Source organism: Pagrus major, chromosome 22, assembly GCF_040436345.1.
Source record: "Pagrus major chromosome 22, Pma_NU_1.0".
NCBI lineage: Eukaryota > Metazoa > Chordata > Actinopteri > Spariformes > Sparidae > Pagrus > Pagrus major.
Genome location: NC_133236.1, coordinates 18,499,924 through 18,523,207, shown reverse-complemented (window position 1 = coordinate 18,523,207; position 23,284 = coordinate 18,499,924). Strand labels below are relative to the sequence as shown.

General features: G+C 39.5%; 1 long non-coding RNA gene and 2 other non-coding genes across 3 annotated transcripts in view; all 3 read right to left on the bottom strand.

Annotated features, from left to right (window-relative positions):
• Positions 1 to 404: 404 nt before the first annotated feature.
• Positions 405 to 23,284, bottom strand: part of LOC141018414 (uncharacterized) — a 28,112-nt gene continuing 5,232 nt past the window's right edge. Inside the window, exons 2-4 of the long non-coding RNA XR_012180721.1 lie at positions 3,251 to 3,384; positions 2,147 to 2,194; positions 405 to 553 (exon numbers count right to left, since the gene is read on the bottom strand). This is a non-coding gene — a long non-coding RNA (uncharacterized lncRNA). The remainder of the gene's footprint in view (positions 554 to 2,146; positions 2,195 to 3,250; positions 3,385 to 23,284) is intronic.
• Positions 19,496 to 19,659, bottom strand: LOC141018556 (U1 spliceosomal RNA). Its single transcript, XR_012180734.1, has one exon. It is a non-coding gene; the product is annotated as a U1 spliceosomal RNA (small nuclear RNA).
• LOC141018555 (U1 spliceosomal RNA) lies at positions 21,556 to 21,719 on the bottom strand. Its single transcript, XR_012180733.1, has one exon. It is a non-coding gene; the product is annotated as a U1 spliceosomal RNA (small nuclear RNA).

The window sequence follows — 23,284 nt, the reverse complement described above, 5'->3', positions numbered from 1 at the left end:
CAATGTAGTCTGTTTATAGTCTAACATTAGCTTTTAACTTCTACAGATTTAATTTAGGCTTCAAAAATCACAAAAGTGGTGTTAATCTTTGAAGATTATCTTGCTAAACAAAACTTCACCTGCTCATATGGTTTGCACTGTACTGAAGGACACATTTCAATATTGGCAATTTAGAGCCCATGAGAATCTGAGAAACTTTGTGTGGTGGTTCAAAAGATCACAGCACGGTACACTGTACTTCAGTTAGTTAAACTATCAATATATATGGACAGAAATGGGACAGACAATGAGGCTGAAAGGATAAACAATGAAGAAAAAAGTTTGACTGTCTTTTAGTAAAAGTACAGTACATTCAGTCAACACTTACAGTATATAATTTTATATTACCAATGTGGGTACTCCTTATTTACACATATACATAGTAGTTTGTTGTATTGTATTGTCATAGTTTCCAACAGTGACACAGAGATCCCCATCAGTCACCGTCACTTTCATCTTGGCAGTTGCTTTGATAGGACGTCCATTCTGAAAAGGCATGTCTTCATAATCACTTCTTGTAAAAGACAGAAAAAGTTATCAGTTAGTTTATGTAATTTCACACATTGAATACTACATCCAAAACTGTAAGGACTAAAAGTTCACAAAAGCAATTAAGTAAACAAAAGCTTACTTGTATATTACTTCGTCATCTGAGGCGCATTTGCAACCTGTCCAGAGGGCAAGTGCCAGTGATTTAAAACAAGAACACTTATCATATAAGAAGAAAGAATACAAGTAACTTAGTAGCTTATAACTAGTTAACTAGTTATATGGTGTGACTCTAGGCCTATATGACCGATAAATCGGATATTTGAATGCACTTAGTAGCTGCTGCTGCATTTCAGCACCTGGGAAAGAGGTCAAATAGAGAGAAAAATAACCATCCATGGGATCAGAATTATCCTAATTACTAGTAACTTTTTGTCTTCCTCTGCATGTCAGAAAGTAAGTTAAGTAAGTTAAGTAAGTAACTTGAGTATCACTGCTGTATATAACACTGGTATTCTAACCTGGTATCTGCAAATATGAAGTAGTTTTAATGTCTTTCTCACGCATTGTTTCAAGACCCCACTGGCTGGATGTGTGGGTTAGTTAGTATGACAAACTTTGCACATTTAAGTAAGCCCCTTTTAACTGGCCTCACATTTTCTTCTACAGAGTGAAGTAAGTAAGTCAAAGAAAATGGAGTTCAAGGCAGCTTCTCATTCAGCAGGTGAGTCACAGGTGAAGGCTGGGATATTTCTGCTGCCTTCATCATTACCTCCTGGGTCCTTCATACTAAATCTAGTATTTAAAAGTTAGTTTCCAGAGTGATTTAATAGTTTGTTTGTGTCATTACATTGTCACTAAAAGACCCTTTCATACATATGTGTTTTGTTGAACCTACAAACTTACAGCTTTAGTACTTTTATCAAGGGTGAAGTCCCAAATCACTTTAACAGTTCAATGTTTTTCAGCTTAGAGACCTGCAACAGATCCATTGTTGCCTGTCTTGTGTGTTCTGGACACAAGTGTGCCACATGATAGGCAACAATGTGTTCTGAAAGCAACAAAGGAGGCCAAGGTATGCCAGTCATCTAAACCGTCCCAGATGTACGATGACAGCAGGCTGAAGGATCCAAAGACGGCTTGTGAGGAAGGTAATATCTCTGCATTAGTGTCACAAAAGCACAACCAACATATGATCCATGTAGATGTGTTTGCACCCCATCCTGTGCAGTACTGCAGGCATGCCAAGCTACTGCGGTGCACTATAACTTACATGTTTAATATTTGTAATAACCTTTCCAATGTGTAACTCTTCAGCTAAGAAGAGATGCCTCCTGATCACTGCAAATCCCAAGGAGAAGCAGTATCTCGGTCAGCTCATTGTCACATTTGGGAAGTACGGTGGCAAAAGTTTCAAGTGGCTGATCGAAAATGACGGTTATCTCAAATTGTGAGTATGCATTACTAAACAGAGTCAAACATTGTTGTTTTAAGTTAGTTTTAAGTTGTTTTTCTTAAATAACATGTTCTGTATTTTAGTCTCCTCGATCGCCATGTCAAGGAGAGCTGCCACCCAGACAGGAAAGGTGGAATGCAGGATGTGTGGGTGAAGGATTACCTCCTTCAGTACATCCAGTTGTTCCCTTCAGTCTCCTGCCACCTGGAGCTAAACGTCGACAGGGCAGCAAAGTTAAGAAAAAGAGGTAGGTCAAGTTACGTAAAAAGTCAAGTAAAAGCAGGGTGCAGTTCATATGACAAACCTCAAGCCTGTACTCAAACTGCACTTTACAGAAATCTCCCCAAAAAGTGGCCCCTCTAAGCAGCAACTGCCACATCCAGCTTCTCAGGGTCCAGAGGTGATGACAGCTGGGCAGATGACGCTCTGCTGGCTGATGTACTCGCCGCTTTTGAAAGTCAAGGTACATCAGTTTATCTCCTTGGATTAATATTACTGCATGAACCTCGTTAATGCAGAATCTGTATCTAATAAAACCAGCTACAGAATAACACTGAGGAATGGCTCTACAGTTCTGTTCTTTAGTTGCTTTGACACCGATTTTTGTCCTCATGGCTGCATAAGTCCTGATTTCCTTTCAGGAGACACTGACCTGACCCCTACAGATGCTGCCTCCAAACTAGATTAGAGCACTTACTGGTTGGTAGATGAAGGTATTGTCTTTGTTATTCAACCAGGTGACATGTGGGGTGGCATAAAATGTGGCAGTCTGGTCCTAATGGGCTCCCCAAAGCAGACGTCAGGTGGCTGAAAGAGGATGCTGAAAGAGGGCTCTTCCAACAGAAAATGTCATTTGAGGACAAGCATGTCAACATCAAGACAAGGAAAGTCCTCAAGAATGACACAATGTGGTTTCATCCGCCTAAGTTTCCTGGAGTGGTGGTGGGAGGGGGAGTGCCCTCAGCAGACTCTTTCTTTCGCAGCTGTGTGTTTTTCTGGAGACCAGTAGGTGTGTGGGGTTACAGCCTTCGCTGTCCCAGGTCTGAGAGCCCTGCAAGTGCTAAGGACGGTTTTCTTTAACGCTGTGGCTACTCAAAAACTGTCAGGCAGATCTGCCGCATGTCTGGCTGGTACTCGATGCTGAGCCTGATGTTATGAAAACATAATACAACAGGAGCGCACACTGTAATAGGAATGAGGGAGCTTTCTTAGAAGACTGAAACTGAGGCAAAGAAAATACAAAAAAATACTTATTTACACACTTACCTTATTAATACTTACTGTAACCCTGGTGAATATTGCTGGTATTGTGTGTCAGATTGAACATTCCTTTCCGTTTCCAGGGACTCAACCATCAGTTTCAGCGACCACCACCAAAGAGGGAGCTGCCGTCACCAAAGCTGCTGAGGAAAACCTTTGTGATCGCTGTGACAGAGAACATTGAGGACTACTGTACTCAGATCATGTCCACATTTGGAAAAGTCCTCAAATACGACTCCACCAAGAAGGTAATTTTGATGCAGTCTTACGAACAGCTAGTCTCAGCAAGACGAACAGTCTTATCAGCACTGATCCTCACCCCAACAGCAGGACTCCAGCCCACCTTCACGTTGCTGGGTATCCGTTTCATTGCCCCAACAGCTCAGCTCACCAGCAAGATCGACTCTCTACAAGAAGAAGAAAGCAAAGCGCAGTGGCGCTGGACCTCAGAGTACAGTGAGACTGTACACCTGTGCACTGTGTGGCCAATCCACTCAAGGAAACAAAAATACAGGGAAAAAAACTTAGTGGAAAATCAAAATCATCCATATTCACAGATTTTCAAAAAGCTGTGGATGAGGCTTTGGGCCCTCAGTCACAAAGGCTGTCAGAGCCATGAAGCTGTCTGAGCAGACATTCCTAACTGTACATATTTTCTTACACACATGCACTTTGCATGTTGTACCTGTGTTTTGATTGTGTTTGTTTTTATTGCAGCTGGGTTTTTATTGCAGCTGGTATCTATGCACAGTGTAAAAAGTACCTTAAACTCATACTTAAATAAAAGTAAAGATATCGGGCTCAAATATTAATTTGGTAAATGTAAAAGTCACCTATATGAGTAGTACTCGAGTAAAAGTCTTTCAGTATCTGATATTAAATGTACAAAAGTAATAACAGTGATTTTATGGCTTTAAATGTACTCAAGTATCAAAAGTAAAAGCAGTTTTACCTGCTCTACCCACTGAGCTACAGCCGCCCCTTTTTAAAAAACTCCAAATGATTATGTTTGTTATCAAAAAAAGCTGTGAATAAGTTTTAGCCCTGTTTATCAGCAAGTTGTCATCTGTCGCCTCCTCCTTAACGGTGATGTTTCTGCTTGAATGTGAACATATAGTTTTGCAGCTACATGTTATTTGTATGAAATGTGCTATATAAATAAAGTCTGACTGATGGATATGAGGCTGACTTCCTATTTTCAGTGTGTGGTGCCATGGAAAGGTGCCTACCTAAATATGATACATGTTACCCAAAACACAACAGTGATAGTTTTCATCTGCAATGTGTAGGAGGAGGTACTTAAATTTATGCCTGTGTTATGTGTGAGAAAAAGTGTGTGTGTGTCTGTGTTTTTGTTTGTGGCTTTCGCCACATTGTTTTGACACTTCAAACAAAAAAAGCACTACACTACACAACACACTAACCCTTTTCACATGGAGACTGCATTATCACTGCAGCTGCGTTTCGCCAATTCTCCGCCGTTGTTTCTACACACAAAGCCAAGCACCTCCGGCGTAAAAGACAAACTGGAGTGTAATTCACACAGCAAGCCGGCACTTCTCCTCCAAAAGAGGCGTCACGGTACACGTCATAATGATGACGTGTGTTTTTTTCAAGGTGTTTCCCCGGTGTCCTCCTGGTAATTTAAACATATACCCGTTGACTGTTTAAAATCATATGGATGCTGTTATAATGTGTTGTGATTGACATCCTCCCCCACCAAACATTCTGGAAAGTGACAAAGTGACGATTTGCGCTCTAAATTACATAATAACATAATCGCCATCAGTAGCCTAAACATGACGCTGTCTGACTCATTCACTCGCGGGGAGGGAGGCTGTTTTCTGGGGGAAACTTCACTGAAGTGAAGGGAGGGATTATTGTGGCGGTGATTTTTTTCACCGCGACAAGGACTTGGTGAGTTAGAGTTTTATGCCGGGGATGGACACTGTTTTTTGGGCAGAAATGTCACTAAGAGTCTGTCGAACCGACAGTTCTCCACGTATAACTGCGGTATTTTTTTACTCACGTAAGTTGCCAAAGACAGTTCCAATTGCTACGTTACTGTTGTTTTGTCCTGTAACGTTGCTTTGTGGGACATTTGTCTGTATTTTGTTGAGTGAACGACATGTTTACTTATCAGACTGTCACATCAACTACGCCTCTGATACCACCTCTGGAGGCGCATCAGAGTCGGATGCGGAAAATTGGCTCAGCATCCCTGCATGCAAACAGCAGTGTGAATGGAGTAACTATACACTCCTAACACGCTAAATGTCACAAATCTCAGAACTCACTAAGCTTGTTATCGCCAGCTGGTCGCTATCGCTTTCTCTCTTTCACTGACGTCACTCCAACAACTTTCCCCTGTTGCTCAGCAACCAAATGCCGTGCGCTACCATATAATTTGTTGATTGATTAATGTGTTGCATTTCTCCATCAATAATAACAGGGTGTAGTCATGTTCATATCCTCGCAGTCAATTTCGCTTGCGAGCACTGTCCTGAGAATATTAATCGTTTCTTCCTTCACCAAACGCACACCAAACGTGACAAGAATATATTGTAATTGTAAATTATTTTTCCAAAGTGTGGTTTTACTTTGCCTATCAGTAAATGGAAAAACTGGTATATAGTCAGAAGTAGGCACTTCCGACACAAGTTTTGAAAGAAAACGACTCGGCTGCGTGTCGCTGTTACGTCAACTTGGAATGTGTGATGTGATTGTCAGTCAACGTTGTCTCCATGGATTCCAGAGATTTCTGATTGGTTGTTCCGAAAAAATTCTCCTCCCATACATTAGCAGCCTATAAAGTCAGCGCCAACTCAGCTTGTCGGTCTTTTTCTCTCCGCAAGAACAGGTAACTACCTCACGTCTCATTCATCTGTAAGACAACAGCTAATATGATGATATTAAACATTAACAACAAAACATAGCTTTTAGCAACACTGATAGCTGTCAAGCTAGGTTGTTTTAGCATTCAGACATTGTGTTGAAAGTGTTTTCTGATGTTGCAAGTTATTGCTGGTTAGCTAGCTAGCTGGGTAACGTCAGCTACAACGTGAGCGTTGAGTGAATACACAAATGAAAAAGTGCATGTTACAAGTAATATAACTATTGGTGTTGTTAGTGCTGTGTTTGAGTGATATGTAATAATTGTGAATGGGTTGTGTGTTTCTTTAGAAAATAGCTACCTCTCTAACCAACTTTGCCGAAGTGCAAGACCCTGAGCTCATGCAGCTCAGGCAGGATTTCCAACTTCTTTGTGTAAGTATTTAACGTAGCATTTGGTGAGAGTGGTGTCATGTAATGTGTGTTTGTGTGTGAGTTGCTGTAGTTTTGAGTATTGTTAGGTAAATGTGTGTATGTTGTGTATGTTGCAGTATTCTTGCGTAGATCCCGACGTCTCCCCACAACAGCGTTATGTCAAGTGCGTGAGCATGGGGCACCCCACCATCACCACGACGTCCAAATACCTGAAGAGGAGCAATGCGGCCAGCCAGCAGGTCGCCTTGCTCCGCAATGTTGTCGACCAGCAGGAGGCAACCATTCAGCAGCTGTGGGCAGAACTGCAGCTGCTGAAGGAGAAGCCTCTGCCTCTTCCAGCTGGTAAGTATAGCTGCTGTGTCAGTCAGCAGTATAAGTATATGGAAAGTAAGTGTGGGAATAACTGAAAGACTTTGTGTAACAGAATGGTGATTGTGGCTATTTGCAGATATAAGTGATGCTGAACTAGTAGAGGCCTGTGAGGATGGTAAGTTTTAAATGTTTGTGACAAGTGTAGTTTGTGACATTTAATCCCTGCCTTTATATGTGAGTGTAATTGAAGTGTAATAACTTATTTGACTGTGTTGTTTATGTTGTTTGTTGTAGGAGCAGAAGGTGGCAGTCCTCCTGACGGCATTTAAATGTTGTTTATGTTGTTGTTCTTTGTTCGTTCATGTTCGTGTTTGGGTTTTAAGTTTTTAATAAAGTTATTGTTAAGAATTTGGATGTGTGTTTGTTTCCTTTTGTATACATTTTGTATGGTGTTGAGGGAGTTTGAAATTGTCATAAGTTTTCACACAGAAAACAATCATAATCTTACAGTGTTGGAAAAAAGAAAAAAGTCTTCCAGATGTGTTACTGTTAGCCATTAGTTATCTTTGTGTTTATAAAGATGGAACTCTTTTTTTGTGATGTTTGACTGTAGCATGTGAGAGGTGGTTTGTTTTGTAATCAAAAACTTAAGATTACTGATGGAGGCAAGTAAGCATTATTTGAAGTATAAAGTTACGTTTATATTTCTCCTTAAAAGCTGTTTACCTTGCCTTGTTTGGTGTCATTGTTTTCAGCACAATTTCACTTGTGTGATTTTAGACTTTAGACTTTTATTCATCCCACATCGGGGAAATTGACTTGTTACAGTAGCAGGTAGACAGACATACAATAAATACAAGAGCAGGTAGACAGACATCCAATACGTACAGGGGACAACAAACAAGTAGACTTAAAAAATACTAAAAACAGATTTAAATAAGAGACCAAATATAAATATGTAAAGAAATAAAAATGGTATTATTGCACAGGGTAATTGCACAAGATGGTGGAGGTAGAAATGGTAAGTAGTGCAAGATAAGAAAGGTGCTTATGGTGCTACATTAGTTTTCCAGTAATATTTTTATTTTGACATATTGTATTAATATATTTAACTTAAAATCACTAAAAAAAGACAATGTCAGTAGGAAAAAGTTTGATTTATTACTATCAACACATTGTCTTTTTCCACTAATAAGAACAGGGGGTTGGCATGTTATTTTGCCTGCATGCAGTGAGGCTGTGTGTCGCTGCTACGTCATCTCAAATCTGTCATCTGCCACCTGCTCGTCATTTTTGGTGTGTGAGTTACAGTCAGCAGTTTATACCACCGATGAATTTTGTTGACATAAGTATTCTGGTGTTGGCACAGTGCCAAATGTTTAATATTTCAGACTGAAGAATTAGGTGGCATTTATGGTCATCGGTGTCTTTCTCGCGGTTATATGCTCACCTGGCTGTCACAGTCTCCTAACAATGTATCATATCTGTTAATTATGGCAAGTATTTTCACACAAAACGCTGCAAAAAAGCAACAGAGTTTCATTTTACTTAGCTTTTGAAATGGATTTGAACACATCAACCAATCACGTGGTGAAAAATAACGTCACGTCACAGCTCCAACGTCAGACCCGTTGTCTGTTACCTGGATCTCGTCCTGTGCAGACTGATATACGTTGGCTCTACTGCTTTTTTCAACACATACACACAGATATACAAATATACTGGCACACATTTTCACACCTTTTGGATTAAGACAGTAGCATTGGTTTCTTCATAAGGAATTTCAACTTGCTCAACACGGTGAGTTAATTTTGATTAAATCCGCTGCTTCTATGTTTCTGCCATTGCAGCAGACAACAAGCTAACATCCATGCTAGCTGCCTCATTGACCCGTAACTTTGAATGTATAATTCTGAATTTATTGAAAATACTGCTAACTTCAGTAAGGTAAATTATGTGTGTATGGTTTGTAAATGAGTATTATCAATGCTGTTATTAACACTGTTGGCTACTCACTAACATTATTAGCATTGCTCGGCAGCAGAAACCTTTGGGGTTTTTTTCTGAACGAGCTAAAAGTTACTGAGCCTTCTCCTGCTGTAGCTACTGTAACTAGCTGCCCTGTAGTCACAGGAAAGGTGGTTGGCTATTAGCACAGGTTATAAGCACATGTTTGGCAGCATATGAATGCCCTTGGTTTGTATGCTAAATCAGCTACAAGCTACTAGCAATGCCAGTCTTTAGACAATATTCATTTATTCTAATATCAAAAGTCATTTCAACTGTCACATCGCCACACTGGTAAACAACTCCATTATTATGCTGCGATTGGCGCGAGTATATTTCAAATTTTGCTGGTCTTGTCGTGCTGTGGTTGTCGGGAGCAAATTTTCAACTTCGGGGCGCTTTGCGTCATGGTTGGCTGGAGTACATTGTTGAACTTCGCGGGCGTTGTAGCGCTTCACTGCAGACAGAGAAAAACTACTACTAAAAAAAACTACTATACGCCTAATTTAGCAATATAATCAAACTGTAGAAGCACAATCCACCAGCTGTAAATAGTTTTTCAGTAATATTTGTGTTCATTAATATAGCTATGTATTGGGGAGAATTTTATTGTAACATGGCTACAAGGAAATATATTGTGTTTATAGTAAACCGTCACCATTTTAGTTTAGTATTTTTTACTGTTGTATGAATACTTTGACTTAAGTAACAATTTTAATTCTTCTTCTTCCATCACTGCTTGCTTGTTAAACGTGTGTTTAAGATGTATTTGTCCAATTATTGTAGTCTAAAGATGAGTTGTAATGTCAATATTAATCAATTGTCTACATGTCATTAGATGCCACGGGGCAAGTCTTTTCATCGTTCAGAGGCAGCCAAAAGAACGGTCAACGGTTGACGTGGAACCGCAGCAGCCTGCCAATGTCTCTGTCGCACGTATGTAAATCTTTTCATTGTATGTGTATGGTGTACATATTTTCCTAGTGGCAAGGTGTGTTGTGTTTACATGATTTGTAAGTGTGTCTTTTTTTCCTGTGTATTAATAGAGTACAGCACCGGTCACCGCAATGCTGTGCAACAATGGCCAAAGTCGTCGCTGACGGGACGACAGCACAAGTTGGTCATTCCGTGCCAAGTCCCGATGAGAAGGTAAAATAATAATAATAAGATTAATAATAATTAGTGATTTTCATTCTACAACAATACAATCTCTTTTTCCAGTTTGTTCTTCTTGTAGGCGATTCCCATCTGCATGCTATCGTAGATGGCTTTGTCCCGATGCCAGAGGGCTCCCTCTCCTTTGGCATCATGTCCACGCCCGGGGCCTGTGCGATGGAGCTGAGGACCGAGTTGCTGCATGCTGCTGTTCCTTGGTCTCCTGACGCAGTCCTGGTCATGGCACCCAGCAACAACCTGACATTCAGCAGGACCATCCACAAGGCAGGGGCAGACTTCGCTAAGCTCCTGCACACTACCTGCGAGCGATGGTCTAACGTAGGTTTATTTCCTATTGTATTTATTGATATATTACCATAGTTAATGTAGTTGTATGAACTGTTGCAGAATAACGTATATTTATATTTTTAGTTCTGGCATTTTCAGAAAAAAATCATTTTGTTATTAACAACCACTTTACAGGCGTGTGTCAAAGACTTTCCACCTCATCTGAACGTTAAAGCCCTTCAGCAAGACTTCATGCATCAAGAGTTCCGCCGTGTGGCAGCACGTATGGGTAAGTTTTAAAAAGACAATAGTTTAACTACACTTCCATGTATAATGCATCATATGTTGTTAGGTAGACTGTTTGAATGAATATTATAATTTCCATAATCATTACGGTTTCATTATTAACTAAAACTTTAAATATGACGCATAGAGATGTTACAATAATGTATGTTATTTTTCTTTTTTAGTTGTCAGGTACTTTCCTATGGCTGAGCATTTCCCCATGAACTGCCGTATGCTGTGGAGCAGAGATGGTGTAAGTACAATACATAGTCTGATCTACACTTTCTCTTCCTTCCAGCTCAACCCTGTTTGGTTCAGCAGTTCAGTGTTGGCTGTGATGGATCCTGATTCTACTGCTGTTCCACGAAGCTCAAAGGTAAACTGCATGCAAGTTGTATCTGTTGGTTGGTCTTTTTAGTATCACCTTTTTCCTGATACACTAACAACAACATGCAAAACTGCACATTATGGGCCACAAGGGCTTTAGCCCGCATCTGGCTTCAGAATGTTTATTTTGTTTTTCTTCCATTAGCGTTCAAAAGTGGAACATCGTTGGACTTCTGCAAGCCAGAAGGTTTGTCTTGTTTTTTTTCAATATTTGATTTATCAGGATTTTTTTTTTTTTTTTTGCATGTCTGCAGTATTATGGCAATAAGTGGATAATCATTGGAAAAACATGTTTTCTAGGTCCCGGCGAGAGCTTTGCCCGTGGTGAAACCTGTGCCACCGCCTGCAACTGCTCATCTGAAAGTGGACACCAGGGGGGAGGTTAGTACAGTTTGTGCAAACTTGTGTGTCTAGTACCTTTTTATAATAATAGTATATATATTCAGATAATTTAATGTTTTTTTTTTTCTTCTAGGTCGCCGCCGCTGCCACTGTCGATTGATGCAGGTGTGCACACCACTCTCAGGAATGGTTTGGGAAAGATGTGTAGCAAATTTGACACATGCTTTCTGACTGTGAGTGGCAGCACATGTGCCATCATTTGTCGAGATGGGCAGTATGCAGTTGTTGACTCCCATGCACGCGGTGCAGATGGCATGCTAGATGAGAACGGGCGTAGCGTTGTTGTGTATTTTAGTTGCCTTGACCGTGTGTTTGATCACATATGCAAATTTGCCGCCGCAATGAACACTCCAAAGCTGTTTGAGATTGTCGGTGTTTGTGTCACTCACAGAAGTCCAAGTGCAACTGTGGAAAGCAGAGAGGTTGACTTTGGTTGTAGCTTACCTCTTCAGCCACCACTTAAAGTGTCAGCTGAACAGGTAAGACTTGGCAGTAGCAGCAGTCAGACAGGTGTGAAACGCAAGATTTCAGTGGGTAGTCATGGATCCAAAAAGTTGGAAAGCAGGGACGTTAATGTGGTTAATTCAGACGTCGTATTTCTCAGCGATGTGACGAGTAAAATACTTGAGTTTAATCTGCTGCGTAGTGACGTTGCACTAGCTTTGTGCAAACAGTTGAATGTAGAGTCGGAGAAACTTGATCTGGTATAGACAGAGGTTGGTGCATTAGGGGCTCCTTGTAAGAACGAGCAAATAGTTGGTGATGGTAATTGTTTTTTTAGAGCGGTCAGTCAAGCTGTGTGTGGCACACAGAAGAATCATAGAAAAATTAGATTAGCTGTGTTTAAGAAATTACATGCCAACCCTCAAGCATATACTTTGCGTCCTGAGTATTCCTCAATGGCAGATTATCTCAGTAGATCAAGAATGCGCTATGTTGGCACTTGGGCCACTGAAGTAGAGATTCAAGCAGCAGCAGATTGTTTAGGAGTGAATATTTTCATGTATTGTGGTGATCGCTGGCTTGAATACAGTTGCAAGAATAGGCAGTGGTCCAATCAGGCAGTGTATTTAGAGAATTGTAACGGTAACCATTATGAGACTGTTGTTTGTGTTATGCAGCCTCAGATGCAGACTTGTTATAGGTGCTGCAAAGTGAGCGCGTCTTGTTCCGGAGGGTACAATTTTAGACAGCAAAGTAGAGAATAATGTTTGTGCTGAGAGTTCAAGTCCAGTTGTAGCTTCAGGTTGTGTAGCTGAAGAAGTTATCGATATTGAAGATAATGTTATAGAACAGCAGGATAGTACTGTGTATTGTATAAGTATTTGAAAAAAAGAACTTAAAACGAAAAGTAAAATACCAGGAAAATGATTTGCATAGGGAGAAAGTCAAGGAAATTGGTAAACAGAAATATAAGACAAAATGTGTTTCATAGGATGAAAGTCATTGAAATCAATAAAAAGAAATATCAGGAAAATGTAGTGTATAAGCATAAACTTAGTGAAATGAATAAAAGGAAATCTAGGGAAAATGTAGTATATAAGCATAAACTTAGTGAAATGAATAAAAGGAAAAATATAGGGAAAGTGAAGTGCACAGGCAGCATGTAAAAGCCATGAGTAAAAGCAAGTATCAGGGAAGTCTTGAGCATAAGAAGTGTGTTATAGCAGCAACCAAATTGAAGAGGGAAAAAAATAAAGAAAAGGCAGACTAGTTTTTATTATGTTACAGAACAGTTTTGGGAAAAAGTTAAAGATGGGCCAGATTTTGTGTGCTGCGTATGCCACAGAGGGTTGTTTAAGAATCAGATTTTGAAATGTAAAAGATGATTACACTAAAAGGAAAGAATTAAGTTTAATAGCAGATAAATGTATTAGTGAAGAGTATTTACATAAATGTAATGAAGACTGCGTATTGCCGTGCAAATGGTTGGACACAGCTAGAGGTCAGCTGTGGATTTGTAACACGTGTCATTCTAAGATTAGTAAAGGTGTAATGCCACCTGAAAGTGCATTGAACAATTTGGCGGTTTGTCCCATTCCACCAGAATTGGCGTGTTTGAATAGTTTAGAGCAACATTTGATCGCGTTGCATATTCCGTTTATGAAGATGTTGGCGTTGCCCAAAGGTGGGCAAAATGGAGTCCCAACCCCAACTGGGGTGATGATATGGGTGATATGAATGTAAGATGATGCCAAAAATATTGATACTGATTGATACTACTCTGTGTTTTTATTTATTCTTCATACAGATGGCTGAACACAAGAACCTGGTGTGGCAACATTTTAGTGAGCCACCAAAGCACTTTTTTTCATTTGAAAGTATGTGTGGTGTAAAGTTAAACAAAGCTGTTGAATCCTACTGTGTACAGTAGTTGTTGTTGTTTTATTTATGCTACAGCTTAAGCTTAAATTTTACTGTTCAATAAATGTTTGTTTAAACTTGAGACCTGTTATCACTGTGTCATTTTTTTTATGTAAATTGAGGGAGCAAAAGCAGTATCGGCCCCAAAAAAATCGGCCCAAGAAAATCGGCAGTCCATAATCGGTCATCGGCTATGGGTGATGGAAAAAAATCGGTATCGGCATCGGCCCTAAAAAACCCATATCGGTCGATCCCTACTCAGGATTATGTGAATAGTAAGAAAACAGGCAAGCTCGAGTTGATAAGCGGACATCATTCAAGAGTATACGACACATGTCTGGATGAGACGCTGCTTTTAGGGAAAGATGCCCATGTAATGCTGTTTAAAAACTTAGATGTAGCGGATGGTCTAGTTAATGGGGTGTGTGGCACTGTCACACAGTTTATCCAGACAATGACGGAACAAGGTTTCCTCAGACAGTGTATGTTAAATTTGATGATGATAGGGTAGGCGTACAGAAGAGGAAACTCTGTGCATTTGCCTCTGCAGTAGAAATGGGTTCCACGGGCATTGGACCTGAAGTGGATAGGGTAACTAAAAAGGGTGGAATGCATAGGCAATTTCCACTGAAGCTTGCCTGGGCTTGTACAGTACATAAAGTACAAGGCATTACAGTAGATAAAGTGGTAGTGTCGTTTGAAAGGATTTTTGCAGCTGGACAGGCATATGTAGCTTTGAGTCGGGTTAGAAATTTGTCGGGGTTGGTGATTAGGGATTTTAAGGAGAAAGCCATCTATTGTAAGGATACAATTAAAGATGCAACTGAAAACATGCCTCCCTTCATGGTTGAGAATATTACAAGGCACAAATTCAATACACAGACCTTTACTGTTTTTTTGATGAATCTGCAGAATTTGACCCAACATGTATCCGATTTGGCATTGTGCACACAGCATTTGCAGCTTAACTGCATTGCTGTTACAGAAACATGGCTGCCTGCAGTTTCTTCATTTGAAACTGTAAAGATGGACGGTTATGCTTTTCATAATCAGCCAAGGAATTTATCCTACAGTAGCAGCAACCCAATATTGACAGAAATTCAAGGCCAACAACATGGTGGAGTTGGCCTTTATAGTGCAGACAATTTGGCATGTAATGTTCTCCCGGAACCAAATGTAAATTTAGAATGTTTGGTTTACCACTGCACTACATACAGCATATTGATAGCATTAATTTATAGACCACCATCTTATCTCATGACTTTGTTTAAACTAAATTTAGGCGAATTACTTGATTGGCTGAATCCACAAAGTGACACAATTGCTGTCATGGGAGATTTCAATGATGACATTTTGAAATCATCGTCAATCGCCAAATTTATAACAAAGGGTTTGTTCACTTAGTCAAACAACCCACAACAGAAAACGGCACACTAATTGATCATGTGTATGTGAAAACAACACATTATGATGTTGAATCATTAGTGATTTTCAGTGATCATGAGGGCATCATGTGTTCTTTTACATCTAGGACATAGAACAGTAGTTAGTGTAATAGTAGTAATAATTTTAGTAGTAGTTTTTTAATTAACCTTTTTTATATTGTAGTGTTTTATATATGCATGTTTTGTGTGTTCAATATATACCAAAAAAAGTTTTTGATAATGTTTATATTTTAGTTATTTATATATCCATGTTTACTTTTTAGGAGTTTTGTGTAATTCTATAGTGTGTGTTCACTATAAAAAATAAATAAATTAAAAAAAAGAATCGTTAGATATAAAAAGGGTTTTGTTTCCTGCATTACAACAGCATTTTAAACTAAAACATGTTATTACAAACAGTATTAATAATTGTAATCACTAATCTCAATGATACACATTTGGAGTTTTCTAAGTAAAACAATTTATTTAAAAAGATTTAGCTTTATATATATATATATATATATATATATATATATATATATATATATATATATATATATATATATAGCACTTACTATACTGGTGTAATCGCATAATATGAATTGCTGCCAGTCATATACTGTTGCTAATGTAGGTTTTGCTTTACCTTTCATGTAGCCTCAAAAAGCAAAAGGCACTGGTAATGGTACTCCTGGTTTACTGGGATGGGGTTCGATTCCCTGCCCCCCTGAAAAGTGAAGGCTGTCAAGCTCTTCTTTCGTCATTTAGCAATAAAAGCACCACCTATTGGCCGATTTGCACCGAATTTTGCACAAACCATCATCAGGCCATGGAACACAATTAGCAAAAGTTCTGTGGTAATGGGACTGTATTTCGTCAAGATATGGAAGACTGTTTCACCACAATGTGCAGGAAATTGTTGTTCTATATTTTGGGCGTTTTTTGGACTATCACAATTGTTTTGATAACTTTTTGTCAGGAGGGTCCACAGATGCTGTGTGCAAAGTTTGGTGCAAATCGGTGAAATTGCCTGGGAGGAGTTTGAAAAAGTAGGTTTGTGACATTTCACAAGTTTGCCAAAAAAAACGGTAGGGCTCTGATGCAGCATGTAATCTGCAAAGTAACTAGTAATTTAAGTTATCAAATAAATGTAGTGGAGTAAAAATATAACAATATTTACCTCTAAAATGTAGTGGAGTAAAGTAGAAAGTATGAGAAAATGGAAATACTCAAGTACAGTAAAAATATGTGAAAACACAAAATTGTACTTAAGCACATACCTGAGTAAATGTACTTAGTTACATTCCATCAATCTATGACTTAGTACAGTTTGACGCAGACCCAAATAAAAGTTCTGATCTAGCTGATGTAAATATGTTTTCATGGAGGGTAGCCTTTTTTTTTTTTAGCTGCTACACTGTAACTGTAGTGATAGAAACCTCCCACTACCACCAATGTGCAGCTGAGATCGTGTTTGTAGTGTAACTTTCTCTTTTTATCAACCTTTTATTCTTCCATAGCACAATGGGTTATGATTGTATCTGCAGTGTTTTATTGTCCTAGTGGCTGGCTTTTACAGAGCTTAAATTATGGTCAAGAAGTTATGGGTGGTTTAAAATGAGTGATACAGGGCTATCCAGTTTGATATTGGATTAATCTTGGTTGAATTAAATGGAGCTGTTGGGCCTTGGTGGAGGTGTACACTCTACTGTGTGCCATAGTAATTATAGTTACATACATAATGGGGTTTATATTATTATATTATAATATTTGAATTTGTTCACTCATTTCTTGCATCATCTGTCTCTTGAGTGTGATGTTTTCAGCTTGCTGTGAGAATTTCACTGATGCACCAATGTGCTCTACTATGGATGTGAGTGAAGACACTGCTTTTTTGGTATTGGTACAATTCTCTATGGTTTTACACTTTTTCATGTCACAGTCCACAATACATTTCAATTTCAAAAGCACAATTAAAATCAACATGTCACCAGCAACAATACTTAGTTACATCTGTAAAACCATTCACCATAAAAACCACCATCAGATCCATTAATACATGTTTACAGATAAAAAACACAGATTGTTGCTTTAAAATACGTAAAACATGTTAAAACAAATTGCTCTTTCGTGGCAATAAAAGTCCATTCTGTGAATCAGTGTAAGTGTATAGGACATCAGCGTATAAGTGTGTAGGACATCAGTCTTTTAAAAAGGGAGGGCACTTAAAAGCTCTCAAGTCTTAGTTGTGCGGGGTGAGTCCCTATCAGGGGAACTCATCCCACTCTCCCATCAGACCCCTGGGGAGAAGCTGGTGATGCTCAGAGGAGGCCCTCAACCTCTTGCTCCTTCCCAACTGCCACACCCGGAGGATCAGGCTGCTGCCTTGACCTTTGTGTGTGGCTCCGGCTCCCACTTCCGAATGAGCACAGAGGCGATTCTTCTTGTGGCTACATCCTAGGCCTGCCGCCCGCAGCGACGGCTGCCTGGACCATCGCTGCGGCCATTCAGATCGTAGCCACGGGGGGGGGATCTGCGTGCGCTTTCTTGCCAGCAGGTTTCTGGAGGTCCATATGGCGTCTTTGATGGCGGCCAGGGTGAGCCAGAGCTTGGAGAATCCCTCGGTTGTCCTTTTCCTCCGGCTCACCCGTAGAGCACTAGTTGTGCATCTAGGACCTCCCCTGCTGGCAAGTACGGGAATTGCTGGGAACCGGCCATTGCCCACAGGTCAATGGCAGCTCTGCACTCCCAGAACAAGTGCCTCACCGACTCGGCGCGCCACAACCCAGTCGGGGGCAAGTGGCAGATGATGACATGCCCCGGGAGTGCATAATGGACCTGACCGGGAGGCCCTCATGAACTACCATTCAGGACAGGTTCTGTAGTCTGTTGGGGAGAGTGGGATGGTTCACATTGTGTGCCACAAAAAAAAAAAATTACAAAAAAAAAAAAGGGACACGGTTTGGCGTGGAAGTTAGAGGGCTGGATGGGTGAAAAGTTAAAAGTTCACGGGAGGACTCACAAGCCATGTCTACTCCATCTACCCACCGACCGGAAGATGTCTCGTGGGGAACAATTTTTGAGATGATGTCCAGGTTCCTGCATAGTAGTGGCTAGGAATCCGTTGTGCCTCATGCCAACAAACAGCCATGTTTCACTAAAAATGTCGAGGGAATTTTAAGCAAACTTTAAGGTTCGTAGTTTACATAAAAGGGTTTTGAGTGAATGAACTGGGCTACGTAAAGTCTAATTTTGTCAGAGGAGGAGACAGTGTAGGCTACGTGGCTAGATCAGGCGTGGATGTGGAAGTAAATATAGACTAGAGGTAAACAAACCAGGAGACAAAATGGAGAGAGGTCTTCAGGAATTACTTTCAATCGGGCAAGTTGTAATTAGTGGATGAGGCCGAGGACTTGTTTGGTCTCTTCATCATTCCTCATGTGCCTCTTGCATACAGACATGTTTTTGCAGACAGCCTAAACAATTGATCAGTCATGTGAGTTGAATGTTCCCTACGTCAGAGTTTATTCAGCAAATCTGTTTCCATCAAACATTTTGTATATTAACTCTGATTCGCAAAAGACAAGAAACACCTCAAGCGAGTATACAAACTTTTTTGCAAAGTAAAGGAAGTTTTTTTTTATTTTGACGTTTCCATAATATTTCTAATGCTATATTCTTCAAAAAAATTGCTTTATGGACACAAGGCTAATGACATTGCCTAATCTTGAGAATGTCGGCCTCGTTGAAAACCTGGCCTCAGAAAAGCAGTGCACGCATCTTCAATTGCATCCATAGGAGACCACATCGGTGCATCAGTGAAATTCTCACTGCAAGCTGAAGACAATACACTGAAGACAGATGATGCAAGAAATGAGTGAGGACTTGCTAGAAGTGAGACACACAGTGTGTGAAACAACCTCTGGTGGTCTCTGGGGGGAACAAAGATAACTGCAGTATACAACCATATACTCAACATTTGACCCATAGTGGATTTTCCTAACGTTAACGCTGTTCTACACAATGCTTGCCTATTTATCCTGTGGATTGTTGGCCTTCAGATGATTTCAAAACATTCATTCATTGGGAAAACTCAGGAAAAAGTGAATAATAAAATATTAGCAGATTATTTTGTGACTGAGCTGTTGTGACCGTGATTTCATATTCATCAGTTTATTATTTATAGCATATTCATTTAAATTTAAGTATACATGAGCATATATTGATAACATTATCACACTTTTAAATAATGGCAAAAAAAATTTTTTCATAAAAAATGTTTAGCTTCAAAAGAGCTAAAGAAAACTGAAGCAGATATTGAGGAGCTTTTCAGCTGTCAGATTTTCTTTTTACATGTTATCAGGGGAGAGCGCGAACGCAGTCCCCCACTACCAGAAATTATGCAGTCGAGATTCCCACATTTGGGGAATTCGCAGGGGTCAGCACAACCGGAGTGCAATGGCTGAGCCTCGCCCTGGGTGAACCACCTTCTTGATCATGGTATCTCCCCTGCCAGGTAAGTATGAGTTGTACAGATTTGAGAGGAGGGTGTCATTCACACACATACCATGCTACCTAATGGTGCTAACACTATAAATGACCAAAACCAGAGGCTAAAGAAGGGTGTGTGAAGGTATAAGTATTTAATATAGAAGAAAGAGTCCCATGTTAAGGCTGACAAAAAATATTTATATTATACTTGACAAATACTGGATCCATTTCCCATCATGCAATGCTGCATTACCACATCAAAAGCTAACCTCAGATCACCAGCTGTATCTATTTTACCTCACACATATGAGCAACAGCAAGTTCAAGTGAGCCAAAGCTAATAATACTGTGATCACTGGTTGTTTCATCCACATTTTAAGTTCACATAAGAGGATAAAAACACACAAATCAATTTTTTTCCCCTCACATTACAACCACTTCCTGATTCTTTGTTCCCTGCTCATGGCCAACCACTTCCTGTTTCTTTGTTCACGGCTGGTGGGCTACTGACATTCCTGCTACTGCCACCTACTGCTCTGGAGAGTGAACAACACTGGTGGTTCTGCAAAGTAGGATTTTAACAACTGTATAGTAGAGTGTTAGCAATACAATTCAACAGCACACCAAACTGCAGCCCCCGGTGTAACAAGAAAGAAAATATACATGCATTAACTAATAAACCCTATTTGTCAGATGCCTGATTAGAAAAATAATGAACCTCAAATTGCTGTAACACAGATGAATTTAGTCACTGTATGTCATGTAAACCCTTTCACTGAACTGGAGAATCAATATTTATACTTAAATCCATTTAATAATTTTAAGTTTTAAACAAAGTATTTATTTCATCACTTGGGTAATATGTAGTTATAATCTCTGGTAAACCTATTTCTGCATCAGAGTGGGGCAAGGAAAATGATACGATAGGATTTTAACATGCTGTATAGCACAGTGTTAGGCACTACAATTCAACAGCACCACAAACTGCAGCCCCCAACATGATAATGCAGTTGAAACAACCCTTCTCTCGAACTATTTCAATAAAAACTGATTACAATATAATATACATTAATTTTAATATGATTACAATGTTCATCAAGGGAGGATTCATTACAGGACTGCTGTATTTGACTGCATTAGTTATAGCCAAGTGAACCTACATACTTTTTTCTCTATATGGTAGATGGACTGGCATTTCTATAGCACTTTGACGTTTCCATAAAATTTCTAAAGCAATATTCTTCAAAATGCGTAGAAAATTGCTTTATGGAAACAAGGCTAATGACATTGCCTAATCTTGAGAATGTCGGCCTTGTTAAAAACCTGGCCTCAGAAAAGCAGTGCACGGTGTCTTCACTCACATCCATAGTAGAGCACATCGGTGCATCCCTGAAATTCTCGCTCTGCAAGCTGAAGACAACACACTCAAGAGACCGATGATGCAAGAAATGAGTGAGGATTTGCTAGAAGTGAGACACACAGTGTGTGAAACAACCTCTGGTGGTCTCTGGTGGGGAACGGAGATAACTGCAGTATACAACCATATACTCAACATTTGACCCATAGTGGATTTTCCTAACGTTAACGCTGTTCTACACAATGTTTGCCTATTCATCCTGTGGATTGTTGGCCTTCAGATGATTTCAAAACAAATTTCATTGGGAAACTCAGGAAAAAGTGAATAATAAAATATTGGCAGATTATTTTGTGACTGAGCTGTTGTGACTTCATTTTCATCAGTTCATAATTTACAGCATATTTATTTAAATGTAAGTATACATAAGCATATATTGATAACATTATCACACTTTTAAATAATCGCAAAAAAAAAACATTTTTTATAAAATGTTTAGCTTCAAGGGAGCTAAAGGGAACTGAAGGAGATATTGAGGAGCTTTTCAGCTGTCAGATTTTCTTTTTACATGTTATCAGGGGAGAGCGCGAACGCAGTCCCCCACTACCAGAAATTATGCAGTCGAGATTCCCACATTTGGGGAATTCGCAGGGGTCAGCACAACCGGAGTGCAATGGCTGAGCCTCGCCCTGGGTGAACCACCTTCTTGATCATGGTATCTCCCCTGCCAGGTAAGTATGAGTTGTACAGATTTGAGAGGAGGGTGTCATTCACACACATACCATGCTACCTAATGGTGCTAACACTATAAATGACCAAAACCAGAGGCTAAAGAAGGGTGTGTGAAGGTATAAGTATTTAATATAGAAGAAAGAGTCCCATGTTAAGGCTGACAAAAAATATTTATATTATACTTGACAAATACTGGATCCATTTCCCATCATGCAATGCTGCATTACCACATCAAAAGCTAACCTCAGATCACCAGCTGTATCTATTTTACCTCCAACATATGAGCAACAGCAAGTTCAAGTGAGCCAAAGCTAAATAATACTGTGATCACTGGTTGTTTCATCCACATTTTAAGTTCACATAAGAGGATAAAAACACACAAATCAAATTTTTTCCCTCACATTACAACCACTTCCTGATTCTTTGTTCGCCGCTCATGGCCAACCACTTCCTGTTTCTTTGTTCACGGCTGGTGGGCTACTGACATTCCTGCTACTGCCACCTACTGCTCTGGAGAGTGAACAACACTGGTTGTTCTGCAAAATAGGATTTTAACATACTGTATAGCAGAGTGTTAGGCAATACAATTCAACAGCACACCAAACTGCAGCCCCCGGTGTAACAAGAAAGAAAATATACATGCATTGACTAATAAACCCTATTTGTCGGATGCCTGATTAGAAAAATAATGAACCTCAAATTGCTGTAACACAGATGAATTTAGTCACTGTATGTCATGTAAACCCTTTCACTGAACTGGAGAATCAATATTTATACTTAAATCCATTTAATAATTTTAAGTTTTAAACAAAGTATTTATTTCATCACTTGGGTAATATGTAGTTATAATCCCTGGTAAACCTATTTCTGCATCAGAGTGGGGCAAGGAAAATGATACGATAGGATTTTAACATGCTGTATAACACAGTGTTAGGCACTACAATTCAACAGCACCACAAACTGCAGCCCCCAACATGATAATGCAATTGAAACAACCCTTCTCTCGAACTATTTCAATAAAGACTGATTACAATATAATATACATTCATTTTAATATGATTATAATGTTCATCAAGGGAGGATTCATTACAGGACTGCTGTATTTGACTGCATTAGTTATAGCCAAGTGAACCTATATACTTTTTTCTCTATATGGTAGATGGACTGGCATTTCTATAGCACTTTTCCAGTCTACTGACCCCTCAAAGCACTTTACAACACTTGTCACATTCTCACACACACACACACACACACACACACACACACACACACACACACACACACACACACACACACACACACACACACGAATACACTGAAGGCAGAGGCTGTCATGCAAGGTGCCAACCTGCTCATCAGGAGCAATTTGGGGTTCAGTATCTTTTTCAAGGATACTTCAGCGTGCAGCTGGAGTATCCAAAGCGAATAAATAATAAGTTCAATAAAGTGCACACATATAGAGCTGCTACCAATGGGGGCAATGAAGAAACATTTAACATTAGAAAATCAATTACTACTAACAGGAACATGTTGCATGCCTTAATATTGTTAATATATTAGCTCTGATGTGGA